Source organism: Crocodylus porosus, unplaced genomic scaffold (genome assembly GCF_001723895.1).
Source record: "Crocodylus porosus isolate Cpor-Errol unplaced genomic scaffold, CroPor_comp1, whole genome shotgun sequence".
In the NCBI taxonomy this organism is placed as follows: Eukaryota; Metazoa; Chordata; order Crocodylia; family Crocodylidae; genus Crocodylus; species Crocodylus porosus.
In genome coordinates, this window is record NW_017728906.1 from 152528198 (window position 1) to 152539117 (window position 10920).

Genomic DNA, 10920 nt, shown 5'->3' on the forward strand with positions numbered 1-10920 from the left:
GAGATCAGCCAACCTGGAAGAGAAGACATGCTTGCCTTTAGGAGAGAGGTGAAGCCCATCCCACCCCAGCAAGTCCCCCGCCCAAAAGCATGGGTCATTATCTAGGAACCCAAGGCCTGCCTGGCGGCACCAACTGCATAAACACATTGACCTCGCCAGTGCAGGCCCATGTCGCCGTCCCTGCCTACTCACCAGAAGTACCATGGTAATGTTAGTATCATTAGGTGTGCAAACACGCTTCACAAGATAAGCCCAGAGATTTTAAATAGGTATCCATAGTATCACAAATAGTCTGACCTGCCATGATTTTTACAAGTTCTTGTAACAGAAGAATTGTTCTAGTATTTTTCTGTAGTCAAAAACTGAGTAAAAACTAAAAGATGACATTTTCGAGGGATGCCTTGAGTGTAAGGAGGTTGAGAATCACTGTCCTAGAGAGCCCTTTCTTACCATGTCTCTGCATGTATACCTGCTATTACCAATATATTTGTAACAATAATATGGTAAATTAGTTATAGGGAGCAGACAACTGGAGAGCAGGGAATTCAATAAATGCTTCTATAGGTATGAAATATTGTTGTGTATAATAGCTATAATATTTGACAGCAGTACAGCATTCAATTCAGTGAGAGTTTAAAATTTCCTATCTTTTTTGCTTCAGAACTTAAAACTATGTATGTGGTAAGATCTCATTCTTATTTGACCTTACCTGTCACCTTGACAATTCAGCCTTTGTGGGAACTTAGAACTAGCCTACAGAGGAAAGGAAGGAAGAAACAGACCTGTACCTTAGACACAGAACTAGGAATACAAAGACCTGAGTTTAGATTCTTGCTTCTGCTATAAATTTACCAAATTAGGTTGAGTATTGCATTCTCCCTGAGCAGTAATACTACCTCTGTTTCCTCATGTGCAAAATGGGGATAAGATCTGCTTCCTTGGGATATCATGAAGCTACACTAGATATTAGATATTCAGATGAAAGATGCAGTAAAAAGCAAAATATAATTAAATCTGTATTGCTAAAGCTGGAAGAAATAAGTCAAAATAATTTTAGGTACCTCTCCGTAGAATTCAGTATTATAAAACTTGTTTTGTAGATAAAATAGTACTACAAAGGTACCTTTCTACTACTATTTTATCTACAAATCGAGTATTATAATGCTGAATTCTACAGAGATGGATAATTTTGAAACCTTTTTGTATGATTGCCACAACTATGGATACCTCCAAAATATTCCTATTTGGAGTGAATTCAATACAGATAAAAGGTGCAAAAACACCATCACAATTCCAGTCACAATTAAAATGAAGCAAAGTTAAACTGTTGGCTTAATACTCTACTTCCCAGCAGCATTTCTTTGAGAAATCTTGTTCCCAAATGCAAAAGGTTTTTAAAAGCCAGTATGTCATTATAATTCAGAAATTCAGCTTTCAGATTTAACCTAAGCTTTTTGTTATCACTGGAGATGCTGTTAAGATAAGCAGCGACCCCAAGTGGCGCACAGTGCCACCTGAGACCGAAGGGCTACACATGGTACACAGAGCTGGTCTGACCCACCTGTGCATGCCTTCAGGTAGGACTGGGCTGGCTTCTGCCATCACCTGCCCAGCACTGAAGGCAGGAGCCACATGTTACCGAGCTGAACCAGCTCCTGCTTCCATGTGCCCTGCACACCATCAGACTGGGCCAGCTCAATGGAGGCAGGAACCAGCCCAGTCCAGTGGTGGACACAGCTCCTGCCTGCAGTTCTGGAAGCCCTGGGTGGCAGCAGCAGCCAGCCTGGTGCTGTTCTGAAGGCACATGCCAGTGGGCTGGGCTGTCTCTGTATGCCATGTGTAGCCCCTGGGTCTCAGCACTGGGGGTCTCTGCCTGCAGCAGGCCATGAGTGCATCAAGGGCCCACTGCTGGCTGCTGCTGCTGTCGGGGGAGGGGCTGTGTGCCATGGTGGGGAAAGGAGCGGGCAGAGGATCCATCTGTCCCCTGCAGTCTCCCCTGTGACCCCTCACACAAAGCCTACAGCCATACCACAAATCCCTCAAACCCCACACACACCCGCACAAACCCCATACCCCTTCTCCCCCCAAACCCACATGCCCCTCACAAATCTCACACCCTGCAAGCCCAGCCACTAGATGGGATGGGAGCTGTGGCTGCAGGGGCAACTGCCGCACTGCAGCCCTGCCCTGTGCCCACATTGGTGGTGGGACATTAAGCCCCAGCCTGGGACGAGGGGGGCGTTCCTGGTCCCAGGAACCACTTGTGGGGTGTCATGGGCTGGGGAGAGGGGTGGATGTGCCCACAGGGATGAGGAATGGCAGGGGGAATTGAGGTGGCAACAGGGTCTGTGTGCATATGTGATGGGCCAGGGGTGGCAGCAGGGGTGTGCATAAGAGAGGTGGGGAATGACGGAGCTCTCCAAGTAGGAGGGGCTGCCAAAGCCAGGCTTGGTGCCCCGCTGTCCCCATAGAGCAGCCTGTGAAGGGGGAGGCCAGCTCAGTCCCCAAGCCCCAGTCAAGGGCTTCCCAGGAATGGCATGGGGATCACTAGGGCCTGGGCACAGGCATAGGGAGCAGAACAGCAAGGGCTGTCACTGCTCAGAGCCACAAAGCATCAGGTAGGATAGCTCCAGCTGGACCAATGTCCTGGTGCTGGGTGGGATCTGCTGCTGGGAAGGAGTGAGTAGGGGCCAGGCAGGGGCTACGGGTCAAGAGTCAGGGGCACTGGCAGGGCTATGGGTTGTGAGTGAGGGGCAAGGTCATGGGCAGGAGCAGAGCACTGGCATTTCAGTGCTGCTCAGCAACACAAAGTAGTTGCAGGTCCAGTTGCAGCTCTTCCCCACAATCTGGTGAGTGAAGGGGGCAGAGGCATCTTGTATTTTTTTTATGATAAAACAACCAAAAGCAAACGCCAAAGTGTATAAATATTTAGAATTTATTTTACTATGATGATCGAGGCACTGGTAGGCTTCCAAATTGCTTTAAAATTGTGAATATATCAATAAAATTGCCCAACTGATTTCTCTCTCTCTCTCTCTCTCATGGTGTTTCATTTTAATCTCAGAAGAATGTGGATTTTGAGTATTATAATGAGAGAATGTGTGTTTTTTTTAATCAGAGAATTTACAGTCTTTAAACAGGGAACACCAGGATCCCTGCTGGTGAGGCGAGGGCAGGACCTGGGCAGAGGAGCCTGCCCAGGGCCAGCACCAGGGACCCAGCTGGAGGGCAGATGAGGTGACTGACCTCCTGGCCATTTGCAGCCTGGAGGACATGCTTCAACGGGTCACTGCAACAAACAGATCTTCCGATTGAGAGCTGCCAACGTGGCAGAGCAAGGGCACTAGCAGACATGATTAGCAGTGCCACCCGAAGGCCAGCTGTGTAGCCCTGGTCCACTGGCAGCTGGCCCAGAGGTGCAGGTGCCTCTGCTCCAGTGCCCATGCAGTCCAGGTGACCATGCGGTCCCCATCTGGGTTTGGCAGGCATGCAGGCCTGGGGCTGCAGGTCTAAGAGGGCAGATGCTGTCGCAGGTGGTTACCGGTCACAGCCAGACAGCAACCTCACTGTCAGACTGCTGCAGTGGGTAGAGGGTGCAGGGGCCACTCTAAGTTAGAGCTGCTTCAGCAGTCCAACTGGTACAAGGGGCTAGTGTCTGCAGATATCAACTGGCTGGGCCTCAGAAGCTTCTAAAGGCAAGTAGCCCTGAGCTGCTTGCCCAGGAAGGTTTTTATACTGCTGGGGCGAACACAAGCTGCCCCTGCCTGAAGCTCTGGGAGGAGCTGGGCTAGGTCAGTTTGCCCCAAATGTCATAAACTGTCCCACACCAAGGTGCATGTTCAGGCATGTGTGCTGAAGCACAAATCTCTGGCACAAATTTGTGCTGCTGATACTTGAGCTGCTGCAAGTGCATGTGCCTGCATGTGTGGATGCAACCAATGAGGCAGTTATGGGATGGGAAAATAAGCTGCCCTGATTTTATGCAGGTTGCTACCAGCTCTCATATATAGGTGATCTAACGCTTGACATTATAAAGGATTCTTGTGATCTTTTCTTTGGAGATGCTCCCATGCCACTATTGTTTGTTTAAAGAAGGCCTTTAATAATTCAACAAAGGGAATATACTTAGGCTACAGAAGTGCCTTTTCTTTCTTCGTGGGAATTCTAGTCGAAGTCAGGCCTATCAGAGACATCCACATTCAAAAAAGCCTAAAGCATCACTCTCAATGAATCTCCCTCCTAGCACACTGTACCCTTGGGTTCAACAATGATAAAAAAGCAGAGAATGATACCAGTGATGCTCACATCAGTATTGATCATCTGTACACCAAAGCCTTTGGCATGGCCATCACTGCTCCACCCATTAGCAGAGATAACCACTTGGCCTTGGTTCCAGCAGATGTGGACATCAGCTTGGAACCAGTTCTTTACTCCAACAAGGACCTTTGCTCCAACAAAGACAAACGCAAAAACAAAGGCCAACCAGAGACAATTTGTGGCTTCAAAGGGAAGGTACCATCCTGCAAAGGAAAAAAGGTATCACTCTTCTAAAAGTTGGGGATCTGACTTCTCTGCTTAGGAAATGGCACTGAATTACTGGACAGAACCCACAATCAGCACAGATGAAAACAGGATCTGACCTCAGTGATTATAGGATTGAGAGATGCCATCACAGAACTCTCAGCCTAAACTGAAAATGACTGTGACATGGATATGTTATTAGGCTGTAAAGTCAGAAATGTTACACCCTGGCATCACCATTTGAGGGCTAGAACTCCTTGTCACCAGGACCAGATTATTCCTCTTACCCAGCCTTGAGCCTCTCTATACCTTCTGAGCACTCTGAGAAAAATCCAAGAGCAAGCACAAACTATCCCCCTCTCAATGCACTATTGCAGAAGGAACAAGTAGTACTGAGTGGGCAAGGTGAAGTTGGGGTATTACCCATATTTCATGCTGCCATGGATGTACTTTTCCTGCTAGGGACTGTCATTGTAGATGCAGCAGGTTCCCCTCCTGTAGGTCTAGGACAAGGAGAAAGTTAGGCTTCCCTGCAGCATTGCTACCTGGATCACCAGAACTAGAGGTCAGGATCCGGGAACTGGGAGCAATGTATGAAAAACAGCACCTGCCTAAACTCGCGCAATAGTCACCATCTAACAGGGTGGTCACGCAGTCTGTAGTCTAACAGTCAGCAGCTGTAAAGCACTTCAGTGTTTCCCAGCCCACATAGCAGACCATGTCTGTAGTGCCTTCCCTGCCAAGCTCTGGACCACCGATTTAAAAAAAAAAAAAAAAAAAATGCTTTACCTACTTACATACCCAAAGACAGTAATACAGCTAAGCACACCCCCCCAACATACAACCCAGGAGCTCTCTCAGATTCTCCTAAAACAGAAAGCCTGAGTGGTGACAAGACAGCTGTAATCCATTTCTGCTATTTAAAAGACATCCTTGGGTGCAGACACAGTGGAAGGTATGGTGCTTGTCTCTCGGTGACAGTCCCAGCCTCAGCAAGAAGGCAGCATGCTATCATAGTGCTTAGGGTCAGATGTGCAGCCTGAACCTTCTAACAATTTGTGGCTATTATTCCTAGTAAACCTGGGTGGTGGCCAGGGGAACAGAGCCTCCCCCAATTCCTGCTGGCCCCCTGGTGAGTTTGTAAACAGCCACTAGATCCCCTCTCAGCCTTCTCTTGTGGAGGCTGAATAGGTTCAGGCCCTTTAGCCTGTCTTCATAGGGCCTGCCTCGTTGCCCCTTGACCATACTAGTGGCCCTTCTCTGAACCCTCTCAGTGCTAGCCACATCACTCTTAAAGTGCAGAACTGGATGCAGTACTCCAACTGTGGCCTGACCAATGCCACATAGAGGGGAAGAATCACCTCCCTGGACCTGCTTTTGATGCATCTGTAGATGCACAACAAGGGACCACAGCTGGGGTCTGCCAGCCTCAGCCACCATCTCTGACGCTTGCCTGGGCACAGGCTGAGCTAGGCAGACCTTGACTGGGGTCCCTGTGGGGAGAGGGGAGGGAGGAGGGAGTAAACCCCCTCCTGCCCCCTTTGCCTTATGGGGCCATGCCAGCTGGCATCTGGCCAGGGAGTGCAAGCCATTTCTTGGGGGTGGGGAATGCTGAAAGGGAGCTGCTGCACTGTGGGCAGAAGCAGGGCAGGCAGAGCTGATGCAACCTGTGTGGAGCAGGTGGAGGCAGGGCTGGGAGGGGTGGCTACAGGGACTAAGATGAATTTTGAGGTAGCCATAGCCCCCCAATTCCCCATAACACCACTGCTGCTAGCCTCCATAGCCTCTCCTCCCAGCCCTGCTACTGCCGCTGCTTACCTTGGCTCAGTCCTCGAGCCCGAACCCCAGCCCTAGCCGAGAGGGGTAGATGACAGGGCTGGGACTCAGGGGCAGGGCCCTTCCCAGTCAGCTGTGGCTTGGGCTGGCGCCATGGGAGCTGTGCGCCCAGTTTGCTCCTGGCACCCAGCTCCTGGCATGTGGCTGCATTTCCAGAATCAAAAGTAAATGTCTATTCACTTGCAGATCGGTTCAGTCTACACAGGTTCGATTTTTAACATGCAAAGATTGAATCAATTTAGACTCGGGCTTTTTGAATGTCTGTACTTAGCCAAGAAGCATTGTTTAGAGTGGAGTTCATTGTAAAATCAGAGATTTGAATTTTTATCAAGAGATGATGGTGTGTTATGTGACAACAGCTTTTAAAAGCCAAGTTTTCTCTGAACGGTAACAGAGTTGTACAACATACAACAATGAAAGGAAGGATTTAAAAAAAAGTAGGGCCTCCATATTCCCTTGTCTAAGTTCTTCCTTTAGTGCAGGGGCAGGCAATTATTTTGGGTGCAGGCCCGCTTATTGAGTTTCAGCAAGCCATCGAGGACCACACGACAGGCAGCCAGGGCAGATAAATATTAATTTTTTAGGGGCCCTGCAGACCGGGTCGAATTGCCTGGTGGACTACATCTGGCCCACAAGCTGCATTTTGCCCACCCCTGCTTTAGTGTTTATATCATATATAAGCACTAAAGTAAGGAATCCAAATTTTAAAACTCTCCATTTTCAGCTGTTCTTATTAGTTATCATTTGAATCTGGATAAAAATGTGATCTATGAAAAATGTGATCTATGATTCATTTGTAAAGTAAACCCAGGGACATGGAAAATGTCTTTTAGTTTGTTCTTCCTTTTTCCTATTTCAAGATACAAAAAAGGTAGCCTGCATGGGTGTGTGTTTGCTTTGAGGGGAATAGATAGAGGTGGAAGGAATTATTACTTTGATTTTATAAAAAGACAAGAAAAAACTATTTGAGAGAGACAAGGCCTCAATTTCTATTTTGTCTGGTCCAGAATACTGTATGCCACTAAAAAACTGGTAGGTTTATGATATAAGTACCAAGAGTACAAAACAATTATGAACCGATTTCAGTCAGACTTTTAAAATCAAATGTGTTTTTGTTAATATCTTACTATTACCTTACAGCAGAAGGCTGTAAGTTTAAAAAAAACCCAAAAAAACATACATCTTTGAACCAGTTAGCATGAGGTCAGGCAGAAGGTAGAGTAGGCACTCATTAGTGGAGAGTGATGCATTAACCACCTGGTGTAGTTCTAACTTAACTGTCGAGTAAGGAGTTGGAAGGTAAGGTCTTTGCCTATATCATAATACCACTGCTTTGACAGAAAACTGACCAAAATACTTCTCTAGTTTTTGGTCCTCTAGGGTGTTTTTCAGCAAAGTGGCATATCGAGGTTTAATATGAATATTTAATATTACTAAAATTAACAGATGTGGGGGGGCATTTTTTATTTGTTTCTTTAATTTCCTGCCCTCTGTTACACCATAAAAGTAAAAAAAAATCATAAATGTTTAACTTTTACTTCTTAGGAGTTTAAATTTTAATATGCATGGCATTAATAATTTGTATACATTAAAACATGTTGTACTGGGTGCACAGAGATGTCAGATCTAGACGGAACCAAGGATTTTGCCAAAGGACAAAATTGTGGAATATACTTATTCTGTTCCTTTTTCTGTTTTGAATCTTATTTAGCTTCTTTTAGTACACTAATTATGAAACTGTTTACCTCACAAGAAGGTACACTTATAATTACAATACAAAAGGCTGAAGAAGTTAGAAGTTTCTGTTTTTGGTACAGTTTTCTGTTTGTTTCAGTTATCAAGCCATGTACAACTGATAGAAAAGCAAGTTGACTCTGTAACATTAGGATGAGTAAACAGGTTTCCATAATTAAAAGTATACATATATTGTTTGGTACTGTACATCTGGTGTTTTGACTCTGTCATTATTTATAATGTTTTATCTATTAATAAAAGTACAAACATGCTTGTACTGTGAAAAAAGGAAATTGCACAATATTTCCCTTGTGCCGAAAACTGTTTGCCAAGCAGTTATGATTAATATTCAGATATTAGGAATCGCAGATGTTTTTATGAATCTTAGCATAATATTTTGATTAACATCTAAGTTAAAGATCATAGTTGTTGTTAGACTATTTTAACATGGAAAAGTGGTTCTTTCAATTGTACCAGCAGTCTAGAAAGCAAATTATACAATTACTGCTTCACCCAGCTATTTCATTAACCTTTGTTTTTTTCAAATTGTCTTATAAGCAGAGATCCTGGTTTTCTCTGATGGGGAAAAAAAAAACCCGAAACAATTTACAGATATAAAAATTTAACCAAAAATATCCACATTTTCCTATGATTAAAATGAAATGCCACTAATATATATTCCACTTATCTTGCCTTGAGCCTCTCTATACCTTCTGAGCACTCTGAGAAAAATCCAAGAGCAAGCACAAACTATCCCCCTCTCAATGCACTATTGCAAAAGAGACAAGTGGCACTTCTAGCTGTGTGTCTATCTGTCCGTAATGCTCTAGGCCAACCGTTCATGTGCCACCCAGAGCCTATGGACAGACAGACATACAGGTGGAGGTGGTCGGGGCCAGGCTGTGCTCCCCTCTGTGGGAAGTGGTGCAGGGAGACGCCCGGAGCGTGAGGAGGGCCACACTGCTATGCAGGGTGGGGGCATGGCTTGCAGCCGTGAGGATAGGCGTGGCATGTGGCACGCAGGGGAGGCATGGCATGTGGCCACAGGGAGCCACACAGGGAGTGGGTACAGGGAGCACAGGCAGTGCCTGCCAGTGCAGCACAGGGCCGCAGGGTGGAGTAAGCCTGTGGCACCCTGTGGCAGCGCTGCACAGGAGTGCCCACCAACTGCAGCCATGGGGCATGGCAAGGCAGCCATAGGGTGTCGCATGGAGAGCAGGCACAGGTAGTGCCTGCCAGCTGCAGCACATGACCACAGAGTGGGGTGTACCCCCTGCACGGCCCGCCACCCTTTCAGGCCAGAAGCTACACCCTCCTCCACAGGGAGTGCCTGCCAGCTGTGGCCACACAGGTCACGCAGGGGACAGGGGCATGGTGCATGACTGCATGGGTAGCGCCTACCGACTGCAACACACAATGGCTGCGCTCCCCGCACACACTCCCCCCTCCCACAGTCCACACCCTCCTGTGTGGGAAGTATTGGGCGGCTGCAGCCATGAGGTGTGGGAACATGGCGTGTGACAGTAGGGTGCCACACAGGGTGTCGGGGGGCGTGGGTAGGCAGCCACCGCAGTATGCAGCTGTGGGGCAGGACATGGCCACAGGGTAGGGCATGCCACCCTGCCCACTCCCCCTCGTGCCACAACCCCGCACGCCATGCGCCACACTGCAGGGTCGTGTCCCACCCTATGCGGCCGCAGCTAGCATATGCTCTCCCTGCCCTGACAACTCCTCGCACTGTGTCTATGCATCACCCCATCCATGCAGCCAGGGGCCGCTGCCCACCCCACACCCTGTGGCCGAGCACCACCCCATGCAGCTGTGCGCCACTCCTCCCTGCACGCTCTGCATCACATGCTGGGGCCACTCCCCACACCACATATGCAGAGTCAGTGAGTTCCCCACAGCATCCCCCACACTCTGCCCCATACACCCAAAGCCACATGCCGGGGGGGCCACTGCCTGTACTACATGGCCAGCAGGCGTTCCTTGCACCCCTGTACCATGGCTGTTCCCCATTCCACTCGCCACATCCCCATGTGTCCTGCGTCATACCCTGGGGCTACTCCCCGTGCCACACAGGTGCAGCCATCAGGCCCTCCCCTCACTATGCCCCATACCATGTTTCCCCGCACGTCCTGCACCACACACCAGGGCCGTTGCCTGCACCACATGGGGGCAGCTGGTGGGCATTCCCTGCACTGTGACTGCTCCTTGCACCACTCACCACAGTTGCACACCACCCCACCCCACACACCCTGTACAACACCCTGGGGCTGTGCCCCACACCAGGTGGCCAACAAGTTCTCACCACACCACGCCCGGTGGACACATGGCACCGTCTCACACAGCTGTGCTCCTTGCCCCCCACTCTGCCACACACCAGAGCTGCTCCCCACACCATGCAGGCGCAGCCAGTGGGTGCTCCCTGTGCCACACCCCTCTGCAAGCCCTGCGCTGCACCAGGTGGCCGCAGCCAGCAGGCATTCCCCGCGCCATGGCCACTCCCCGCGCCACTCCCTGTGGTTATGCATCACACCACCCTGGGCCCCTCCCCGCACCACGCAGCCAGCAAGCACTCCCCACAGCATGCCCTCTGGCCACGCGTCGCCCCCCCCATGCACCCTGCACCACACCCTGGGGCCACTGCCCACGCCACGCAGCTGCAGCCGGCAGTTGCTCCCCCCACTGTGGCCATGCCCCGCATCACGCCCTGAGGCTGTGTGCCACACCCCCCTATACTCTGACATGCAGCTGGCGAGTGCTCCCTGCACCATGGCCACTCCCCTGGCTGTGGCCAAGCACCACCCCCTGCACTGCCACCACCTC

At 49.2% G+C, this 10920-nt stretch overlaps 1 protein-coding gene across 3 annotated transcripts in view; it reads left to right on the forward strand.

The window, feature by feature from the left end:
• Window positions 1-10920, forward strand: part of FNDC3A (fibronectin type III domain containing 3A) — a 222177-nt gene that overhangs the window by 81766 nt on the left and 129491 nt on the right. The window lies entirely within an intron of this gene.